The sequence below is a fragment of the Pristis pectinata genome, chromosome 22 (assembly GCF_009764475.1).
Source record: "Pristis pectinata isolate sPriPec2 chromosome 22, sPriPec2.1.pri, whole genome shotgun sequence".
Lineage (NCBI taxonomy): Eukaryota > Metazoa > Chordata > Chondrichthyes > Rhinopristiformes > Pristidae > Pristis > Pristis pectinata.
The window spans coordinates 12,265,758-12,282,230 of record NC_067426.1 but is presented as its reverse complement, the minus strand read 5'-3'; the positions used below and the strand labels follow the sequence as shown (position 1 = coordinate 12,282,230).

The 16,473-nt window shown below is 41.0% G+C and overlaps 1 protein-coding gene across 10 annotated transcripts in view; it reads right to left on the bottom strand.

The window, feature by feature from the left end:
* The window catches only part of LOC127581662 (phosphatase and actin regulator 4-like), a 129,346-nt gene that overhangs the window by 72,180 nt on the left and 40,693 nt on the right, over positions 1-16,473 (bottom strand). For 9 of the 10 annotated variants that reach the window (XM_052036246.1, XM_052036244.1, XM_052036243.1 and 6 more), the window contains one exon: positions 15,703-15,765. The exons of the other annotated variant lie outside the window; for it this stretch is intronic. The gene's annotated coding sequence lies outside the window, so the exon portion shown is untranslated. The remainder of the gene's footprint in view (positions 1-15,702; positions 15,766-16,473) is intronic. 10 annotated transcript variants of the gene reach the window in all.

Here is a 16,473-nt window from a genome sequence, read left to right as displayed (position 1 = left end):
ACGTAGCATGCCCACAACTTCCTAACCCATATACCTTTGGAACGTGGGAGGAAGCCAGAGAACCCGGAGGAAATCCACGCAGACACAGGGAGAACGTACAAACTCCTTACAGACAGCAGCCGGAATTGAACCCGGGTCATTGGCACTGTCATAGCGTTACACTACCTTGCCTGCCCTACCTGTGCACCTCCTGCACTCTTTCTAAACCGCCCCCCCCCACCACCAAACACCTGTTTTTTAGGTTAGAGGTTTTCTGTTGGACTCATGCCTTCAGCTGCCTGCAGAACTTTCTTTTCCTTTGATGCGTGGTGGAATTTCCAATCCAAGAACATTTTGTATTTGCAGTTAATTTGGTCCAGGATCTCCTGGTCATTCTCAAACAGTCCTAGGGTTTTCTGGTAAGAAAGCAAAGAATTTCTTTACAAACCGAGTACAGTGGACTTCAGGACAATCCAAAGCCTTTGGACACTGCAGTTTCTGTTGATTGAGGAGTCATCAGGTTTGTCTGTGAGGTGCAATCTGAGGAGAGCTAAATATGTGGGGTCCTTGAGACTTTCAATATCAATGTCCCTGTGGCAACATTTCCACTTTCATCATTTTGGTGCCAGGCTGATTGGAGACGAGGGTGGTGGCCAGCCCAAAGTTATCTTTACCTGTCGTGGCGTGGATTATGAGGAACCACTTTGCAGTCTCTTGCTTATGACAATCCAACAAATACCAGTGCGCGAGACTTTGTGCTGACTTTTTTTAAAAATGAAATGTGGCATTGGTTATCATAAGATCATTCCCCAAGCATTTTGCCATGAGGATAACTCCATCAGGGTTAACTTTCCCACTTCCCCCTTGTCAGAAATGCCTTTCCAGGTTCGTGTTTCCTGAAGTCACCCAGGAGAGTCAGGCTAAGGATTTTACAAAGTCGGAGTAGAATGCCTTCTTGGTCAGTTCCAGTGAAAATGAAAGTCAAACAGATTGCAGAGTCTGGAAATCCAAAATAAAAGCAGAAAATGCTGGAAACACATTAACAGGCTAGGCAGCGGCTAAGGAAAGGGATTCAGAGTTAATGTTTCAGATCAAAGGCCCCTCGATAAAAGCTCAGAACCTGGAACTATTCAACTCTTCAACCTGAAACATTAACCCCCATGTGTCTTCCCACCAGCACTGCTCAACCTGTTGAGCGTTTCCCTGCATTTTCTGTGTTTATTATCACTTTCCAGTGTGGAATTGGAATTGGTTTATTATTGTCACTTGTACGGAGGTACAGTTAAAAACTTGTCTTGCATACAGTTAATACAGATCAATTTATTACACAGTGCATTGAGGTAGCACAAACAGGGTAAAACAATACAGAATGTAAAGTGTCATAGCTACAGAGAAAGTGCAGTGTAGGTAGACAATAAGGTGCAAGGACATAACGAGTTGTACCTGCTGATGACTGCAGCATACTGGCTCTGCCTTAGATTTAGCAAAATGTTCATTTTATCACACAAGGGTCTCAAGGATACTTATTCTATTGTTAAGATTGCTATCAAGAATGATTTCATTTGCAAAGTACACCCCATGAAGACCGTATTCCTGTTCAGTTTGCCCTTCCAGAAGACGGATTGAATTCTTTGCTCTTTGAAAGAGGCATCTCCTGCCTGCATGTTTCACTCAGGATGATAGTCAACACCAAAGCATCTGGGTTACTGAGGCTATGATTGCGAAGCAACATTTATGACTGTTGCGGTACAGACTGTCAACTTGGATCCTGGAGTTTCTAGTCCAATGCACGACTACCTTTAATGAGAAATGCTTTGTACTCCAGCTACCACTTCACAATGCATGCTGTTGAAAAATTAGAATAAAAGAGTTCAAGCTCTGTGCAAAGAGAATATTTAACTCTTGAGCTTTTCAAACTAAATAGGGGAATACATTCTTCACTGTCTAGAGACTCAGTTTATCACCATCAAAAATAAGATCATCAGCCATGGCTCAGTGAGGATAACCAGAGTCATTAGGGAGATTTGAGCACAAGAAGCTGTTAGAGCCAATGCATTCTTGAGGGAATGCTACACAGTGAAAGGTTAATTCAGATGAAATACTAAATTGTCTTCCAAGCAAAAAAAAAATCCCATAACACTATTTCGAGTAAGACTTGGCTCCAGTGACATGGACATCTGTGGCTCAATGGCTATTAAAACTAGATTTGATGATCATCATTTGCAGTTTGTGGTACCTCTCTATGCACAAACTAACTTTAAAGGCAAGAGCGACTCTTCTCAAAAGTACTTGACCTTTGGGATTGTGAACAGCACTATGTTAATTGCAGGTCACAAACAATTGTGTCATTCGGAAGCATCCATTGAGGGAACCTGACAATAGAAAACAACACTTCAGAAAGCAAATAAACTAAAAATGCAGCAGGGATGACTAAAAGCTTGTCAATAAGATGTATTTTGAGGTTGTTTTTGTTGAAACAAGAAATCCAGATTGAGGCAAGATGAAAACTGCATCTGAGGGTGGACAGCATCCACACGAGGTCACGGACAATCAGCTGTAAGACTCAAAGGAAACAGGTTGGAAATAAATTATTGAAAAATCTGTTTCATCGTAGGAACCGTTGGTGTCGGAAATAGATAAGAGGTCACACTCTTAGGCTAATATCAACACTGGACTCCCAGAACGGGACGGTGTTCCATTTCTCAGCATCAACAACCCTTACCAATGCAAGCAACAAAATTTCATACAAAAACAAAATAACCAGTCTTCTGTACCAGTCACACTGTTACATAAGATTCTCTAATTAATTTGGCTGGGGTGGTACATATACATCTGATTGATGACTGCCAATATGGGTCCAATTAACACACTTAAAACACTGGTATTGCTCTTAGTCCTCCACCATGCATTTACAGGCAGAGTCCCCGAAAACAAAACACTGCAAAATAAAACATCTTTCTAACAGCTTCACTGCTGCGTTATAGAATCAACCTCAACCTTTCACAATCCATTCATCTATACACCATCATGCATTTATTCACAACAGTCCTGACATTTTCCATGTCGATCTGACATACATAAAAGCAGCTTTGTTCACAGAGCTCGACTGCAGGGTATAATTGAGCTTCACATTAGTAGACGTTTAAGACTTTAAAACAGGTCAGATTAGATAACTCTTTGAAAGAAGAAATTACTTACCCTTTATACTCATGTTGGCATCAACTATATTACTGAGAATTAAAAAAGTGATCAGCTAGTTTTCTCTTAAACTGTCATTCTTTACAATTTTATTTCTGTCTTCTTTAGTGTCAGAGGGCAGAGTTAAGATGGTCATTATCACATTTCAAGAAACCTAATCATTTACATAAACAAAACCTAAATCAATATTTTCCAAAGGGCATAGATTCAGGACTGTGAAAGTGCAGCACGTTCTTTACAAGAGTTAGAATTAGGTTGCTGAAGTGACTGTGGGAATAAGACAGTGAAGTCTAAGAGGAAGCTACATTCTCTAATGGGGAGATGGATGGATAAAATATCAAACCATTTTAATAGCATTCATTTTAGAAACTGGCACAATCAACACACATGCTTGGGTATAGCTCTACAATGGTCTTGCATCCCTTTGTGCAAGCCTTTGCAGATCACTGCACCGCAAAGGTTATCTGGGTGAGCCTAATATTGTGCTCAACCGACAATCAGAGCTTGCAGAAGAAAGGTTCAGTGAACCAATCACCATGATCATATATTGTGGCTTCTTGAACCTCTTAGTCCAGAGTCCAAAAACTACAAGAGTAACATTCCTACGACTGTCTCTGTCCAAACTAAACAATGTAACACAAATTACATAATGGATCCTGGAAACTTCTGATCTAAGTGACTCATCATTGTATTATTCTTGAATCTTCCTGCCCTTTTATTCCTCTCTTCCTTGAAGACTACCTCACTGGCCAACTTATCCTAATACTGAATTAAGTGTTTCAGACTGAATTTTAATTGATAATGCTTCGTGAAGTCCCTTGGGATAATTTGTTGTTAATAGCTGCTGTTATTGCTAGTCACTGCGAAGTCCTTTAGTCCACATAAATTCTAATTGTACTCTATTTTACAACCAAGGGATTACAAAATTACAATTGTACACTCTGGCAAGTTATTACTATTAGGAGCGCGTTGCTGTTTAGGATAATTTTCCCTTTCAAAAAATTACATATCTAGTCACTTTTTAAAGTTATTAAATTGTAAATTTAAAAAAATTGGTAAATTGCTTTATTATCATCACATGTGCAGAGGTAAAGTGAAAAACTTTGTTCTGCATGCAGATCATTTCATTACAACAGTGCATTGAGGTTGTACAAGGGACAACAATAACAGAATGCAGAATAAAGTGTAACAGAAAAAGTGTAGTGCAGACAGACAATAAGGTGCAAGGCCAGAAAGACGTAGATTGAGGTCAAGAGTCCATTTTATCTTACTAGGGAACTGTTCAGTAGTCTTATAACAGCAGGATAGAAGCTGTCCTTGAACCTGATCGTACATGCTTTCAGGCTTTTGTATCTTCTGCCCAATGAGAGGGGGCAGAAGGAAGAAAGTCTGGAGTGGGTGGGACCTTTGATGATGTTGGCTGCTTTACCAAGGCAACAAGAAGTGTAGACAGAGTCCATGGAGGGGAGGTTGGTTTCCGTGATGTACTGAGTTGTGTCCACAATTCTCTACAGTTTCTTGCGGTCATCGGTAGAGCAGTTGCCATACCAAGCTGTGATGCGTCTGGATAGAAAACTTCCAATGGTGCATTAATAAAAACTGGTGAGGGTCAAATGGGACATGCCAAATTTCTTTAGCCTCCTGAGGAAGTAGAGGCATTATTAATGGATCCATTTCCTTTTCAAGCAGCCTATCACGTTTAATTTTCATCATCTTCCTTTTATTCAGTTGCCTCAAACATAGGTTGAAAGGCCTACTCTTTTTCTACAAATTGTATTCAATTGCTCATTCAATTCTCCTCATAGGGAAAAGCTACAAGAGCCAAGCAAGATGCAGGTGAATGCCTGTTGCCATCTTGAATACAATTGACTTTTCCTGAAATTTGGGTTCTCTTGTGATTACAAGCCTCAGATTACATTTGCACCTCAGCTCCAACTATGATTCTGAATGAAGAATCAGAATATCTTTTGCCAAGCTAATTTAAGAGACTGCAAAGCAGGATATTCACCAAATCTATCTTAGTTAAAACACAATTGAGCATTGCCACTTTGTTTTATATGCGCATTGCTTCATCAGTCTAGAGGGGGGATGATAAAGTGGAAGGATGCATTGATTACTTTATGACTTATGGTACAGACCACAAGTGAGGAGCTAGACTGCACTCTCCCCATCATGGTATTGGAAAGTATACGGCATAGGTCTCTAGTTTCTTGGTAAAAGGATGAGAGGGGGAACGGTGGAAAAAAAACAATGGTGGGCTAATCAATCTTCACAGACAGTTCAGTCTCAGAGCAGGATTGAAGCCTTACACAAGAAACAAAATACAACACAGCTTTGAGACAGAAATCTCTTGATCAATGGTCTATAATGCAGCATCACTCAACAAGCCCAATTAATTTTTTTCCCCCCTCTCATCTTTCAGCTCAAAAAAAATAATGAAGTGAGAGCTGTTTACAGCAGGGAAAGGACATTAGTGAACTCAGTGAATTTTGGAACTATTATATCACACTAGTTGATGGGATTCAAGGATTAAGGAAGAAATAGGAATGATGGAGAGGAAAACAGAAGTAGAATCAAATCAGGTACAGAGTGGGAAAGTAAGATTGAATTGAGACAGGATGGAAATAAAGACCATATTTTTCTACTTCTGTGTGAAGAATCAAACTGGATATTTTAAATTGCTCCTTTTTAGTCTAGGAAGTGGGTTGATATTCTAATAATTATCACATTGTTAATGATGTTGAAAGGTAATACTCAATAAGCTCACTTTCTACAGCAAGTTTAAGTGCCGTGGTGCAAATCCAATAAAATTTAAAAAATAAAGATAAGGCTATGAATCAAATACAGCATGTGCAAAGCAAATGATGGAACAGCCCAAAGCAATTACCAAGCTGTAGAGATTATAATTCACAACTTACTTCTTAATTGCCTAACAAAAGCATGTGCTGTTTTGATGTTTCGTGTGACTCAATCTCAATTTGCACAATGCTTGAATACTATAGGTTCTAACGTTTGGGTGACAGGTGATAATTTCTTACAGAGAAATAGGGAATTAAAAATCCTATCAGCATTTACAGCAGCATATTGGCAAGGTGGTTTCAGAAAGCAGTCTCAACTGATGTCAAGTGACCAAAAAAAACAATTTACTTTTCATTTCCAAGTTACCAATAGTCATTCAACTCTGTTCATATCCTGAACTCAGTTGTGGAAGGCAAGTGTACCTGATAATTAAGCGAGAGATCTAACCTGAAACCACTGCATTCTGTGACAACAGGATAGTACTCCACTAGGGGAGCCAACTCACCAACTACTAACTCACCAGCTGATACACACATTCGGTCCTGCATGTTCATGTATTTGCTAGTTTAATAAAAATCCCTGACAAACCATACTAAACCAAAGATTTCTGGTGAAAGATCATCAACCTGAAACATTAACCCTGCTCCTCACAACTTCTTAATCGTCTAACAAAAGCATGTGCTGTTTTGATGTTTGCTCCACAGATGCCGTCTAACCTGAGTATTTCCAACATGTTCTGTTTTTATTTCAGAGTCAAAGACTTCTTACTTTGATCTTTGTTCAGTATTTTAAGGCAAATGAGGCTTAAGTTATTGTATGTGAGACAGATCGAAATACTCAAGTGCAATGGTTAGTTTAAAAAAACAGGGGTTTAATCATGATGTTTCTCTCTTGTAGACGAGAGATTTTTGCTGCAAATCCCCCCTCCCCAAGTGCTTGTCCAATTTCCTTTTACAATTAGTTGAAAGGTCAGCACCCACCGTTTTTACAAGCAATGTTCCACATCATGACGTCTGGATGGAAAAATAATCTCTTCAGAACTTCTGCCACCAAATTTGAATGTCCCACTTTCAAGTAGAATGATCCTTTCCTGTCTATTTCCCCTCCATGCTTTTTGAGGGATTCAAGTCATAACAGGCATTATGAAGGAATAGCAAATTAAGACCTGTTCATTGAGCCTTAACAATTTTCTCCCAGTCTATTATTAAATCAATTTAATCTTTAATAAAATGGTGTACCTATCACACCCCCTAGTGGAACCATCGGCACAGCCTGGAACCCAAATAGATCATCCAAAACAGTGGCCACAACCCCTGTGCTGACATTACTTCCCAATTTGTGCTGCATTTCAGCAATCTAATTAATACCAGAGAATCAAGTGGATGCCTTTGTTGATTTTAAAATCAAAATAACTACACGTGTGGGAAATCTGAAACAAAACCAGAAAATGCTCAAAACACTCAGGTCAGGCTGTACCTGTGGAACCCTGTTAACTTTCTGTTCCACTGATACTGCCTAATCTGCTAAAAGTTTCCAGCACTTTCAGCTTTTGCTGTTTTGTTGTTTTGATGAAAATCAAGCAGTGAACTCTGGCATTTCGATCTGTGCACTCCTTCCAACTTGACATTTTTCTTACACGACTGGTCAACCCCACCCGCCAGCTTCCATCAAAGGAACAAAGTTTCAGCACCTGGGGTATTGATCTTCTGTACTTAACCCTGATCTCTGCCAGCTGAGACTTGCTCTACATCCCACATCAAAAGTCTGGGATTTTGAGTTTCACCTCAGACTTGCACACAATATTTCAATGACCTCCACACTGTCAGGTGCCATCATTTGTACGACTCATCAAGCAGAGGCCTTGTCCATTCTTCAATGCAGCATGAAAGACACAATGCTACTATTTTGGTGAACAGGATTAGTATTGCCAGCGATCCAAGCTATATTTTAGCCTCAGCTAACGTCACTAAACAAATTACCTGACCATCACATAGCTATTTTGGGATGCTTCTCCCTGCAAACTGGCTACATGGTAAGCATCTATACTTCAAAATACTTTGTTGGCTGCAAAGTGCTTTAGGATGTGAAAGGTGCCATGTTGATGCAATTTTTCTTTTACCCCTTGCCTCTTTTCTGTTCTTCAGACTGAAGGGGATGGTCTGTCCATAACTCTCATGCATCTAATGCCTTCACGACAGAAGGCAATGTTGACGGCAGATACCATATCCAGGCCCATCAGAAAGCTCACCTTAACTGTCAGCAAGCTACCCTACCATGGGAGGCAATATCACAACAGACCCTGACCTACTACTCTGCACAAGCACCCAAGATCCTGGAGCAAAAACAAAGCTTCAATTGCTGTCCTGCTCGCAATTAGCTGGGCAGAATCAAGACCTGGGATCTTACTGGTCTTTGTGGCTCTGTAAGTCACGATAGATATACATTTAGCCATTAAGCTGTCATAATGCATCTGCATTTGATATTTTATAAACTCATGGGATTACTGTGTTCCCAACTGTGAAAAGCTGAGATTTTCAATGAATGGGGAGAGACTAGCTGATTGCTGAACCTCACCATTTACTGCTGACACACAAGTGAGTTGATGACTTCAATGCAGAGGCAGACAGGTTATCGTGACATTCTGAGCCACTTGACAGCCTACAAGAATTAAAGACAACGACACAAACACCGTTTTAGTTGGAGAAGTCTTTGCCCTAGAAAATAAAAGGCTTATGTTGCTCAATCAATTCTACGATAAAAATGTTCAGAATATCATCCCCTTACAAGACATCGGCAGAAAGCAAAGTCACAATAGCATTGGAAGAACAAGTGATTTTATAAGGGAGTAAACATGAATCTTCCCTGATCTCGTTACGCATTTACAAACATGGGTAACAAAGATCTCTGGATGCATGACTCTTCCCTCAGCCCAGAGAAGCAAACCGATGTGATCAGGTAGTCAAATCACACAGTGTCTCACTGAAACAAACAGGGAAAAAAAAGTATTTGCATTTGTACAGCATCTTTCGTGATCTTAATACAGCCAGTAAATATTTTCGGTCTAGTCACCCTTATAATGAGGAAATATGGCATGCAAGTTGCACACAGCAAGGTCCCACAAACAGCAATCTTATCAGTTAACCTATTTTCGTTGAGGGATAAATCTTGTTCAAAATAACCATTTGCATTGGCTCGATGAAGGCAGAGAGGATCAGCGTAAAATGCTTTACCCGAAAGGTGGAAATAAAAACAATGCTGTATTTATATAGAGCCCCATATATCCTGAAGCAAACTACATACATCTTAAATACATCATATGCAAACACTTATCTTCAGTGATCTTCAGACAACAAAACCCTTGTACAGCAAATGAGGCAATTCAGTTTTTGATCTCACTGAGGGAGGAATAGCACGACTGGATCATTTATATCCATATTTGCTTGTTTAAGATTTAGTTTTCTTCCCACTTCAAAAGTCAGTCGTCTGCAATACACAACTTCACCCGGCTTGCTCTAAATGTTAGCCACAAGGTTCCAGAGGTTAGTGATGCAGCAGCAAAGATAGAAGTGTGCCTTGTTCTAGATGTCGAATCAGTCAAAGCTCTATGCTATTGTTATCACTGGCACCATTACCTACACATAAGCCTAAGAAACTCTTCCTATTGTGGTATTAGCATGATCGTACACTTGCTAAAAGCATTATATTAATGACACCACTGTCGTCATCAATACGATGCAGGGCACAGCAAGTACCAATTCAGGAGTTTGTGTAGTGTCAGTTTCTGTTACGCACTGTTGAAATTAGTGATAAGTACCAGCCCACATCTGAGGCAACACAACACAGCTGCCTGACACACGGCCAAATTTCCAATCTGCTCCATTTTTCAGGATGTGAAAAACAAATAAAATGTTTTATTTGAAACTGAGCACAAACTGCCCTGAGCCTCACGTACACCATTTGCTTGTGCAGGCATATTTTCAAGTTTGGCAAAAATTTGTAATTGGTAACAGGGTATGGCCAAAAAACAGACGAGGGCAGCTCAGAAGACTGGTGTAAACAACATCCCAAGTCATCACATCAAATGTACAGTGCAAAACAGGCCACTTAGCCCAAATGTGTCAATTGTGCCTCCTCACCATCCCCCCCACCGCGCAACTCCCCCCCCCCCCCCCCCCCCCGCAATTTCTCTTCTAACCCCTTCAGAGTTTCCTACTAATCATCCCTCTGCCATATTATTATATCTCACTTTCCTTTAGTTAAATTCCCAAGTTGGGGCAAGGCCAATTTTCGTAGCTTTAGACAGGAAATTGCAAAGGTTGACTGGAAATGGTTGCTTGCTGGTAGGGAGGCATCTGGCATGTAGGAGGCTTTTAAAAGTGAGATAGGGAGAGTTCAAGATCAACATGTTCCTATTAGAGTGAAGGGCAAGGCTGGCAAGATTAGGGAACCCTGGCTGACAAGGGATATTGAGGCTTTGTTCAGAAAATAAAAGGAGGCATATGCAGCTGGGATCAAGCAAGTCCCTTGAAGAGTATAAAAGGGATGTAGGAGGAAATCAGGACAGCAAAAAGGGGACACGAGATATCCTCAGGAGATATGGTAAAGAATCCGGAGAGATGCTATAAATATTAAGAGCAAAAGGGTAACTAGAGAAAGAGTAGGTCCCTTTAAGGATAGTGTGGTAGTCAATGTGTGGAGCATGGGAGATCGGCGAGGTCTTAAATAAATACTTCTCATCTGCATTTTCCACGGAGAAGCTCGTGGAAGCTAGGATATTCAGGGAAGAAAACAGTGATGTCCTGAAACATATCACAATTATGAAAGAGAAGATGTTGATGGTCTTAAGACACATTAAGGTGGATAAATCCCCCTAAATGTACCCTAGTTTCAGGAAGCAAGGGAAGAAAATGCACAGTGCCTGACAGATTTTTTGGCTCTTACTTAGCTACAGGTGAGGAACCAGAAGACTGGAAGGCGGCTAATGTTGTACCTCTATTTAAGAAGGGCTGCAAGAACAAGGCAAGGAACTAAGCCAGTGAACTTAACATCAGTGGTGGGTAAATTACTAGAGGAGATTCTGCGAGACAGTATCTATCCACATTTGGAAAGGCAAGGACTGATTAGGAATAGTCAGCATGGCATTGTGTGTAGGAAATCATGTCTCATGAATTTGATTGAGTTTTGTTTTGAAAAGGTCACCAAGAGGATTGACAAGGGCAGGGCAGTGAACATTGTCTGCATGGATGTTAGTAAGGCTTTTGACAGGGTCATGCATGGTAGACTGCTCCAGAAGGTGAGATCACATGGGACCCAGGGTGAGCTAGCCAGTCGGATACAATTGGCTCGGTGGTAGTGCAGTGTTGTTTCTCAGGTTGGAGGCCTGTGACCAGCGGTGTACTGCCAGAATTGCTGCTGGGTCCCCTGCTGTTTGTTATATGAGGATGAAAATGTTGTCATATGAGGATGAAAATGTAGGTGACATGATTAATAAGTTTCCGGATCACAGCAAAATTGCTGGTGTGGAGGTCAGTGAATGTGGTTGTCCAAGGTTACAACAGGATTTAGATCAACCAGGAAATGGACAAAGGAATGGCAGATGGAATTTAACTCCAACAAGTGCACGTCTTGCATTTTGGGAAGTTAAACCAGGGCAGGACTTGCACAGTACATGACAGGGCCCTGTTGTACAACAGAGAGACCTAGAGGGCACAAGTACCAAGTTCTCTTAGAATGGCTTATGACATGCTTGCCTTCATTGGATGGGGCATTAAGTATGAATTGGGACATCATGTAACAGCTGCAAAGGACATTGGTGAGACTGCACCTAAAATATTGAATGCAGTTTTGGTCACTCTACTATAGAAAGGATGGAAATAAACTACAGAAAAATGCATAAAAGATTCACAAGAATGTTGCCAGGACTCGAGTTATGAGGAGAGGCTGGATAAGCTGGGTCTGTTTTTCCTGGAGTGAAGGAGACTGAGGGCTGACCTTAGGGGTTTATAAAATCATGAGGAGCATAGATAAGGTGGATGGTCAGTCTCTTTTCCGGGGTAAGGAACTCAAAAACTAGAGGGCGTAGGTTTAAGATGAGAGGGCTAAGATTTAAAGGAGAACTGAAGGGCAAGTTTCTCCACACATTCAGTGGTGGGTATATGGAATGAGCTGCCAGAGGAAGTAGTAGAGGCAGGTAAATTACAACACTTAAAAGACATTTGCACAGGTTCATGGATAGGTTTGAGGGATGAGAGCCAAATGCAGGCAAATGGGACTTGCTCTGGAAGGCACCTTGATCGACACAGATGAGTTGGGCTGAAGGGCTTGTTTCCGTGTTGTATAACTTTGATTCTATATAAACAACTGATATTAGTTAACCCTACTCAATTAACCCTACTCTCACTACACACTGGTTAAAGAAATTTCTCCTAAATTCCTTCTGTAAATGACAAATCTAGAAGTTGTATCGATGGCTAAACTCCTCCTCCCCACCACCACAAGCAAAACATCTTCTCTAAAGTCTAGCCTTTCATTGAAAGACAACACCCCTCAGCTTTCTGAAAAACAGGGAAAGAACCCCACCTTGTTTAAGCTTCTCTAAACAGAAGTAAACCGGTCTCATTCTTGCAATATGTATTTTGTACCTTCTCCAGTACACTGTATCCTTTTGGTGAAATGAAATACACTAATCAAAGTCAATGAGATGCAAATTTGAAACCAAAAACCTGTTTGGTTTTCATTTTAAGCTATTGATACCAATGTTCAGTGCATTAAATTCACACCACAAAAGCACAGAGTAAAAGGGAACACATAAAACATTATCCATTCCACAGCAAGTTTCTGCTTGCCATACTAACAACCGATTTTACAGATAAATCCACTGCCTTAAATTCCTGCCTTTCTTGCAGCTTCTTGTTCTGACATGTTTCTCAGCCAAGATACCATGCAAATAACTTAAAGCATTAACCAACAGCCAACGTGTCTTCCCCCTCACACCATCACCGACAGCTGATGCAGCACCATGTAGCGCACATCCAGAGCTATCATCATCAGAAGAAAATTCTGATTTATTACAACACGTGATCAAAAATATTCAAAAACAAATCCTGACATGCACTTAAAATCAAAACAAGTCCGTTTCACTCCAAATGAATATCAACTGTTTGGAGATATGAGGTAGATGCATGTTCAAATCTTGCACCAATTGATAGTAACTGACTAACACATTCCAAGTGGAAATTCAACAGCTCACCACGTCCTAGGCAAGTGTCTTTTCTCCTTCTACTTCTGCCTCAGATTGAGCAGGAAACTTGCCGGGTGATATACAGACTGAGGAAATGCAACTGCAGGAGAGTGGAAGTGCTACTCCTTCCTGAAGCTAACACTACAGCTGAGAAGCAACACTGATCTAGCCGCCAGGAAGCTTGCACAAAAACCGAGAAGGGTCCCAAAGCAACCTGCCCGCCAACATCACCACCAACACAAATCTGACTCTGTAGTCAGATCGGTAAATGCTACGGACTTTGCTACAGATATTGAAAGAAAACAGAGCTCCAGGTTCAACTCCCTGCTTTTAAGCTAGATATCATTTGTTGGAATGGGTGTAAGGGATGCAACCACTGGCTGCAACAGCAGGGGCTGGAAAAAGGAGAAATGCCAACCAAAGTTCTGCTTTCTGCTGGAAATTCCATGAATGTTAGCCAAGGGCAAGATCAGGACTGACCAACTGTACTCTACGACACTGTGGGAAACAAGGGAAGAAATTGCTGGGGCCCTAGCAGAGATTTTTGAATCTTCCTTAGTCGCGGATGGGTTCCAATTTCCTGATATTCAGCAGGACTCAGTTAGGCAAGAAAAAAACAAAACCTGTTGCAATTGAATTCTAAGACAGAGTTCATCACTTCTATTAAGCAAAACAAAGCAAAGCAACATGGAGAAAAGAAAAGACAAGACTGACAATTAGAATTCCTCCATAAACAGGACTAAACTCCACTGGCAACAATCACAAACTGTCATCATTACCAGTAATGGCTGCTATTTTCAAACAACAACACAAAGCCATGCAATGCATTATGTGTATGGGTATAAAATTCAACTCAGTGTTAGTTTCAAATATGTAATCTTATCCCACTTTCCTACTCCCTTACAATACATTGATATTTTTTCAAGCCACTGTCTAAATCTCTTGAAGTAATAAACACAGTTTACAGTAAAGTATTCCATATTTCTAATCATCCCAGTATACAGAGATTTATTTCCTAATCTCCCTTTCAAATTCTTTGATGCTCTCTTGATATAGTTTCAAATGCCAATTAAATAAGGTAAAATATCTTATTTAAGGTAGAAGATGTACATCGAAACACAGTGAAATGTATCTTTTGAGTAGTGTTCTGAGGGCAGCCTGCAAGTGTTTCCACACTTCCGGCGCCAACACAGCATGCCCACAAATTCCTAACCTGTACATCTTTGGAATGTGGGAGGAAATCCATGCAGACACGGGGAGAACATACAAACTCCTTACAGACAGGGGCCAGAATTGAACCCGGGTCGCTGGTGCTGTAACAGCGTTACGCTAACCGCTACACTACCGTGCCTGCCCATGTTTGTATCACTCATAAACCATGGTAATCCCAAAAGCCTTTAATGTCAGCCCATAAGCTTTTCAACTTGTAAGAAATATTTGTACGAGTAAAGCTCCAACAACACATGGCGCACAATAGAGGGATGACGTAGCTTGCTCAATTGCCATCTTATTCACCACCTTAAGCATACATTCCCTGCAAAATGTACCATTTACAAGATGCACAGCAGTACCTTGCCAATGCTTCTTCAACATCTTGTGCCCAGTGGGATAAAGGCAGCGTATTCATGGGAACACCTCAAAGATGCATCTCAAGCTACCCCTCCAAGTCATATACCACCCTGCCTTGGAATCGCACCACCATGTCTTCATCACTGCTCAGTCAAAACCCTGAAACTCCCTACTTTGATGAAAGAGTGGGATTGCCATAACAACTTGATAAGGCAGCTCACAACCAATTTTTTATATGCAATTAGGAGAGGCCAATAAACCTGAGTCTTGGCAGTGAAGCCCACGTTCTAATAATGAGTAACTTTCAACTAGTTTAAACATTTCCTTAAACAGTTCAAAGCAGCAGAACTTGTTTAAATCTATAAGGTTGTCAAGACTCTGGGAACGGAGAGTTGCCCCTTCTTGGGGCTTCTCAGTGCAATGTTCACATGACTTTTCTCCATAGGTCAACTTCTACTGACATCTGGGGAGATTAACAGTCGGGAGTTTGAAGTCAGTGCAGCCAAACAAGCATTTTCCAAGTGTAGTCATTGTTGTATTGTAGGAATCCTCCTAAAAATCTTATGCATCATTCTTATAAACAAACACACTGCAAGGTAATATACAAGTAAGTGACTTTTCTGATACCTTGCTACATGAGCAACTCTTCAACTAAAACTCTCGTCCTCACTGAACCCCCACACTTCTTTCCCTCCCAAAGCACACCAGCTCCCCTTGCTCCATTACAGAAGTTTCAAAATTGTTTCTTCTATTTTCAACTTCTACACTGGCATCACCCCATTCTACCTTAAACTAGCTCACTTTTTGCACCACGAACTTGCCCTGTGCTCCTGCAATAAGCATCACCTTCCTCCCTTTGATCTACCAACAGTGGCCATCTTTCTCTAACCAGGTTCCTCCACTTTCAATCACCCTACCTGCTTTTCAACCGTGCTCTCAGTCCCACATTCAGTGTCCTCCTGCCCTGAGAAACGCAGCATCTGTGGAGAGAGAAAAAAAGATTTTACGCTTTAGGTTGATGAGGTTTCATCTTCTCTGACCCAAAAACTAAGAATAATTCATTCTCCACAGATGCTGCCCCACCTGCTGAGTAATTCCAGCATTGTGTTTTTATTTTAAGGAGAATTGATCTAGCCCCTTTGGTCTTCCTCATAACTGAAACGTCCCATCCCAGGCAACGTCCCGGTGAATTTCATCTGCACCCTCTCTGGCACTATCATATTTTTCGTTATAGTGTGGCACCCAGAATTGCATGCAGTATTTCAGTTAAGGCCGAACCAAAGATTTATAAAGTTGGAGCATAACCTCACTTCTTTTGTATTCAATGCCATCTAATGAAGGCCAGTATCCCATAAGCCTTCCTAACTACGTTAATTACTTGCGATGCCACCTTCAAGGATCTCTGGATTTCTACTCCAACTTCCCTCGATTCATCGATGCTCCCTAACACCTGACCATTCATGGTACATGTCCTAGCCTCATTAGTACTTCCAAAATGCATCACCTCACATTTATTCAGATTGTGCTCCATCTGCCATTTATCAGCCATTTTCACCAACTATTCAATATCATCCCGTAGCCCAAGACTACCCTCCACAACCTTCACATCATCTGCAGACTTACTGATCATGCTTCCTATATCCACATTCAAATCACAATTCACAAGCAGCAAAGGTCGCAGCACCGAT